The sequence below is a fragment of the Haliotis rubra genome, unplaced genomic scaffold (assembly GCF_003918875.1).
Source record: "Haliotis rubra isolate DU_JTF1 unplaced genomic scaffold, ASM391887v1 Scf139, whole genome shotgun sequence".
In the NCBI taxonomy this organism is placed as follows: domain Eukaryota; kingdom Metazoa; phylum Mollusca; class Gastropoda; order Lepetellida; family Haliotidae; genus Haliotis; species Haliotis rubra.
Window position 1 is genome coordinate 1,813,419 of NW_025765325.1, and position 7,935 is coordinate 1,821,353.

The window sequence follows — 7,935 nt, forward strand, 5'->3', positions numbered from 1 at the left end:
TCTGTTGTGACGTTGTGTCTGAGCAGAAGTCTTCTATTTATAATGTTGACTGGCGTTGACGTTTGGTATTGCAATGTTAGCATTGTAACTGACGTTGACGTTTGGTATTGTAATGTCAGTATTGAGACTGGCGTTGACGTTTAATGTTGTTATGTCAGTTTTGTAACTGGCGTTGACGTTTGGTGTTGTAATATCACTATTGTAACTGACGTTCACATTTGCTATTAAAATGTCAGTATTGTAACCGACGTTCACGTTTGGTATTGTAATATCAGTGTTGTAACTGACGTTCACGTTTGGTATTGTTTTGTAAGTTTTGTAACTGACGTTGACGTTTCGTATTGTAATGTCAGTATTGTAACTGACGTTCACGTCTGCTATTGCAATGTCAGTATTGTAACCGTCGTTCACGTTTGCTATTGTAATGCAGTATTGCAAGTGCCGTTCACGTTTGGTATTGTAATGTCAGTATTGTAACTGCCATTGACGTTTGGTATTGTAATGTCAGTATTGTGACTCACGTTGACGTTTGCTATTGTTATGCCAGTATTGTGACTGCCGTTGACGTTTGGTATTGTAATATCAGTATTGTAACTGACGTTGACGATTGGTATTGTAATGTCAGTATTGTAACTGCCGTTGACGTTTGGTTTTGTAATGTCAGTATTGTAACTGCCGTTGACGTTTGGTGTTGTAATGTCAATATTGTAAGTGCCGTTGACGTTTGCAATTGTAATGTGATTATTGTAACTGACGTTCACGTTTGGTATTGTAATGTCAATATTGTAACTAACGTTCACGTTTCTTGTGAAGTCAGTATTGTAACCGTTGTTCACGTTTCCTATTGTAATGTCAGTATTGTAACTGCCGTTCACGTTTTCTATTGTAATGTTAGTTTTGTAACTGACGTTGACGTTTGGTATTGTAATGTCAGTATTGTAAGCGCCGTTGACGTTTGGTATTGTAATGCCAGTATTGTAAGTGCCGTTGACGTTTGGTATTGTAATGCCAGTATTGTAAGTGCCGTTGACGTTTGGTATTGTAACGTCTGTTTTGTAACTGACGTTGACGTTTGGTATTGTAATGTCAGTATTGCAAGTGCCGTTGACGTTTGGTATTGTAATATCAGTATTGCAACTGCCATTGACGTTTGGTATTGTAATGTCAGTATTGTTACTGACGTTGACGTTTGGTATTGTTAAGTATTGTGACTGCCGTTGACGTTTGGTATTGTAATATCAGTACTGTAACTGACGTTGACGTTTGCTAGAGTAATGTCAGTATTGTAACTGCCGTTCACGCTTGCTATTGTAATGTCAGTATTGTAAGTGCCGTTCATGTTTGATATTGTAATGTCAGTATTGTGACGGCCGTTGACGTTTGGTATTGTAATGTCAGTATTGTAACTGACGTTCACGTTTGGTATTGTAATGTCAGTATTGTAACTAACGTTCACGTTTGGTATTGTAATGTCAGTATTATAACTGTTGTTCACGTTTGCTATTGTAATGTCAGTTTTGTAACTGCCGTTCACGTTTGGTATTGTAATGTCAGTATTGTAACTGACGTTGACGTTTGGTTTTGTAATGTCAGTATTGTAAGTGACGTTGACGTTTGGAAATGTAATGCCAGTATTGTAAGTGCCGTTGACGTTTGGTATTGTAATGTCAGTATTGTAAGCGCCGTTGACGTTTGGTATTGTAATGCCAGTATTGTAAGTGCCGTTGACGTTTGGTATTGTAATGCCAGTATTGTAAGTGCCGTTGACGTTTGGTATTGTAATGTCAGTATTGTCAATGACATTGACGTTTGGTATTGTTATGCCAGTATTGTGAGTGACGTTGACGTTTGGTATTGTTATGCCAGTATTGTGACTGCGGTTGAACTTTGGTATTGTAATATCAGCTTTATAACTGACGTTGACGTTTGGTATTGTAATGTGAGTATTGTAAGTGCCGTTGACGTTTCGTATTGAAATATCAGTATTGCAAGTGCCATTGACGTTTGGTGTTGTAATGTCAGTATTGTGACGGCCGTTGACGTTTGGTATTGTAAGTGTCATTGATGTTTGAGATTGTAATGTCAGTATTGTGACTGCCGTTGACGTTTGGTATTGTAATGCCTGTATTGTTAGTGTCGTTCACGTTTGGTATTGTAGTGTCAGTATTGTAACTGCCATTGACGTTTGGTATTGTAATGTCAGTATTGTGACTGACGTTGACGTTTGGTATTGTTATGTCGGTATTGTGAGTGCCGTTGACGTTTGGTTATTGTAATGTCAGTATTGTAACTGACGTTGACGTTTGGTATTGTATTGTCAGTATTGTAACTGACGTTGACGTTTTTTGGTATTGTAATGTCAGTATTTGTAACTGACGTTGACGTTTGGTATTGTAATGTCAGTATTGTAAGCGCCGTTGACGTTTGGTATTGTAATGCCAGTATTGTAAGTGCCGTTGACGTTTGGTATTGTAATGTCAGTATTGTAACTGACGTTCACGTCTGGTATTGTAATGTCAGTATTGTAACTGCTGTTGAGTCCCACAAGTTACAATTTGATCCGATGTCTCCCCCATACTATTTGAGGAGCAACCTGGCCCTCATATGACACTGGACCATTTTTCTCACAGCGCTTCCTGGTACCCACTTTTGTCCTTCCCGATAGTTCCTTTCTATAACTGCTTGTTCTATCTCGAACTTCCGTGTTCCCTCTGTCGTCTATCTGCCTCTGTCGTCTATCTGCCTCTGTTGAGCATCCTCCACTGTAGTAGTGATTGACGGATTTATCAAGTCAAGTCATGACCTTAGTCGACGTCACATCATAGCTACTGCTGGCGCTTTTGTCGTGGAGTGAGGTGTGTTTCGGTACATCATTAGAAACGTACACACCATTTGTCTTGGAGTGAGGTGTGTTTCGGTACATCATTAGAAACGTACATACCATTTGTCATGGTGTGAGGTGTGTTTCGGTACATCATTAGGAACGTACACACCATTTGTTTTGGAGTGATGTGTGTTTCGGTACATCATTAGAAACGTACACACCATTTGTCTTGGTGTGAGGTGTGTTTCGGTACATCATTAGAAACGTACACACCATTTATCTTGGTGTGAGATGTGTTTCGGTACACCATTAGAAACATACACGCCATTAGCGGAAACTCGAAATCTTTGTTCTGAAACCTAAAACCTTGTTTCAGTGTTTGCACAAATCGTTCAGCTGATCCGTTGCTGGCAGGAAGGTATAGCGCTGGTGTGATATGCTTGAAGCCGTTCATTATTTTACATGAATAACGTAAACTCGTGGGCAGCAAACAGAGGGCCATTATCACTGATCAGTTGATGTGGCAACCCGTACTTGCTGAAAATCTCACGCAAAACCGAAATGTTTTTTTATGCCATTGTAGAACCAATGATGGTAACTTCAGGCCACTTACTGAACGTATCGACGGCCACAAACAGCACCTTGATATGGTTGACGCCATCCTTCACTTTTTGTCGCAGCCCCCCTTTCTGCTTCTTTTGTCCTAGTTTGACTCATAGTGGAACAAAAGTGTATAAATAAACCAAAATTGCGTGATTGAGTTAAATGAATAGTCACTTCGGCAATATTTCAGCCATAATGTGACTTAAAAGCGTCATTTTTAAATAATTTATAAATGTTATAAATAAATTTCGTCTGTTAAGGACCGTTTTAGACTGACTGACTGAGTTTGGTTTTACGGCGCTTTTAGCAATATTCCAGCAACATCACGGTGGGACAATTTAAGAACTAGAATATCACAGTTAGAGATTTGAAACTAGCTTGTGACTAAACAGTATATACTGTTTAGGATATTACAACATAAAACAGGCTATAGATCACCAACAACTGAAGGCAGATCAGCAACAACTGAAGGCAGATCACCATACTAAGGACAATGGGAACTTGCTTTGTTACCTGCATGGACCCAAGCTGGATTTACACCATCCCTTCAGCCACTGGTGATTATAGTGAAATTTAGCCATTATTCAAAATAACAATTATTCTGCAATTAAAATGTTGTAGGTCGAAACTGATTTTCAAAATTTGGGGGCTTAGGAAACCAAAATTACAATATGTGAGAAAATAGTTGTCTTATCTGTAAATTTTGAGTTAAATATGATTGCTTCACTGTGCAGATATAGTGTCGGGAGAAACAAATGATTTATTCATTGAAAGAAGTATTTATTTTAATACAAAATATTATATCCACAATATTTCACCTCTTACTTGTAGTCCAACCATTTCTTTGGTCAGTCTCTTTACACAACTCATTGCACTAATTCTGGAACACATCAATGAACATTTATAAAATGTCGAATGAAAAGCGTTAATTTGTATTTCGACAGATCTGTGTTGTTAGTAAATTGTATACAGAGTTAGGGGTTAGAGAAAGAACACGTCTCCTCTCGTCCAAACGACAGATAGAGTGCTGTCCCTTTCTAAGTGTCCAAAATGGCTTCCCTTGTCACCGCAGCGCATATATCCTTCGCATCAAGGTATCACTACTGAATTAAAATGACGCTGACAGATCAGTGTAACGGATCATAGATACTAAGAGGCTATTACATGACAGTTTTCCTTTCGCCAGTCATATGAGTTCGAGAGTACCATATCAGCTCGACGGCCGAAGTCCAAGATTAGAACTCATACCTCCCCCATTTCTCGACGGACATCAACTCGAGAAGACAACGCAAGCGACGATACTCTAATAAAACTAGGCTCCGTCTATTACTGTTTCGAGTGTTTGAGTGTATTCATTCCGTACCAGCCTAGTAGCCAGGCAATACAGCTGATGTGGATTTTCGGCCTTGGGCTGATGTGTCTTATATGCATTTTCGGCCCGGGTGCTCAATATGGACATATGTTGACAGCCAGTATAGCATGTGCACAATGGTTCATATTATTGATAGGTATATGATAAATACAGATATTCACCGGCAGTACGCTTTCTTCCTCGTTGAATATCCAAAGCAAGTTATCGATGTTTTATTTGATCACTACTTACATGCTTCAACTCAAGTTAAACCACATACATGACACATGCAATACGAGGATTTACTCACCTGTGTGAAGTGTCCTCTGTCTCCCTCTTGTTGTTGTTAGCCAAATTGTTGGCTAAAGAAGAAAACAGCAGGATTTTAATTTTTTTTGACATTCGATGAGAACGGCTAACTGGTTGTGAGTAGAGTTTTCGCTCCTTGGTCGTTTCCCCTTAGATGACTGGACAGACTCCGTTTTGTGGGGAATGGAACCCGGGTTCTCGGCGTGACGCTTTAACCATTGAGCTACACCACCGCCCCAGATATAAAGTGCTACCTTTGCTACATACCCTTGAAGATCCAGGTCAGAGTCCTCAGAAACTCATGCTGAGACTAACGGGGTCGGGTGGTCAGCATAGCTGACTTGGTTGACACATGTCATCGTGTCCCAATTGCATAGATCGATGCTTATGTTGTTGATAACTGGATTGTCTGGTCCTGACTCGTTCATTTACAGACCGTCGCCATATAGCAGGAACATTGCTGAGTGTGGTGTAAAACTAAACTCACTCGCTCACCTTTGCTACAGCTATATTACAGGTGGAAAACATACAGGCGACGTCCGGAATCCGAGAATAGTATATACGTTACGAAAGGAATATTATCTTCACGAGAAAGTTAAAGATATGCATAAAAGACAATCATTAACGATTGACTGGGCATGACAGATTATCTATCCCGAGTTGTAATAATTACGTAATTACCGAACCTTGGTGAGAGAATTATATAATTAGTATAACTAGGGAAAGATAACCTGTCATTCCCCGTCACGAGTTGGTTACTGTTTTTATTACTCATATCGGTTTTCGATCAAAAAACGCTCAAATAGAAACAGCAGTTTCTCTCTAAGGAAATCCGCGAAATGGAGAACACCCATATCTCTACGCGTATGATGTGGCTTCATTTCCACGAATTTTATCGCATTACCACTATCTTAAACGGTTGTATTACGGGAGACTAAATAGTCACTTAGAAAAAAGTGCTATTCTCAACAAACGTAACTGTACAGTTTCTTAAACAATAACACATAGAATACATGTCACAAATCAGGTGAAGATAAGCAACGTTGGCCACAGAGAATCCTCGGATGAGTGACCGTGTTTGGCAGTTTGACTCCTGAGATTTCATACGACTATAATATCCTGCACCACAACGAAGCACACGTGGTTTCACCTTAGGCAAGTGCGTTTGTTCAAAAGTGCCGCAGTTCACCCAGCAGAAAATGAGTAACGGGTGGATAATATAATTTGTATCCTTCTCTCGAGGGTAATACAGTCTGATGTACGCCTCTTTGTAGCAGTGTCACCCGAGCCGGTAGGCGCACGGCATGCGTCATATTATGACGTCATTCGATTGTTAGCGCTTGTTAGCGGAGAGTTTGGCGGTTACCGTGGCAGCGGGTAATATTTTTTTCCAGTTGTCACCCTCCTGCGAGGGGTGACACGGAAACTTGTTAAAGCGTTATTTACCAATGAAATTAAAGTATTTTACATGAAGGTAAAGATAAGTCATGTTACTAGTCATGTCAGTTATCCGGGGTAATAATATCCACCATGTTGTATGCGGTACGAGCATATCCCTGAGGGGTGGGGTTCTGCACTACATCACTGGCCTCATTTTTATTCAAGATTATAAAAAGACTGAATGGAGAATGTCTGGTGATCGATAATAAAGCTTGACTGAACACGCTTATCTGTGTTTTTCAAACAGCGATACTAGGCCTTTGCTACAAGCAGCTGGAGTGTGTACTGCTACATATAAGTGTGCGTGTGTGGGAGAGAGTCTGAGTGTCAGTGTCTGTGAACAGTACAATAAACAGAGTGACATGCTGTTAGCGAGAAATAGAAATGTTTGCCAAGATATTGGCTAGAAAAGATTTTTCAAACTCGCTTTTGAGGTGTGACAGGTCAAACGTATTTCGGTTGCTTACAGCTAATCAGATAACAAGCAGCTGTGCAGCAAATCTTCCACTGGCTTCTGTTTCTGAGGCAACAGGTACAACTCTCCTACTTAAACGTTAAATAGAGTGAGTTCACGAAATTAAACAACTCTACTATTAGCTGAGACGGCTACTTGGGTTAGATGGATGATTTTTGGGTGATTAGATGAATGACTCAGAGAATGTGGGTTCGAAACTCGCATGGGACTCCCCAAACTAAAGTATTAGAATCTGTACTTTACTGAGAAAGTGTAATCCCCAATATAACATTACATTTGACCACTTTCTAAATGGCATTGTGTATTCATATTCATTACAGACTTGCACAAATAAACAGAAGATAATTTGGATAATGAAATATAAACTGATACATTTGAGGCATACTTCGTAAAAGAAATAGATATAACCATTAAAATAAACATACACACGTGCCACATCTAACAATTGCAATGAGATAACTGTCCAGCGTCATCACTGGAAGTGACGTACGTGTCAACGGTAGAGGGAGTGACCAGTCCAGGTAGGTGTGTTGTGTTTCGTCTCTCACTTTGCCTTCCTGTAAAATGGTAACTGTTTGATATTAAGGGTCAAATATAGTCTGATTATGTCACTATACTGCCATGGTGCTGAAATAGGCAGCTATACTTTCCTTTATGCAGCATATACCCTGGAAATAAGTGTTATATTACCACACAAATTCCTACTTTCGCTTTAGAACTAGGTCGGGCTTCATTCACGATAGCCATGATTCAGTATTGTTATCTTGTGGGAATGTGACACTCGACGGGCTGAGATACTGTCAAATCGTTCCTATCTTTCTTTTGTTATAGCTTAAAGTACAAGTCCTTCGTTATTCATCCAAACTACAACCCACCTTACCGCTGATACTATGTATACAGGTAAACCTCGTTCGTGCGGGATAACCTGAGATG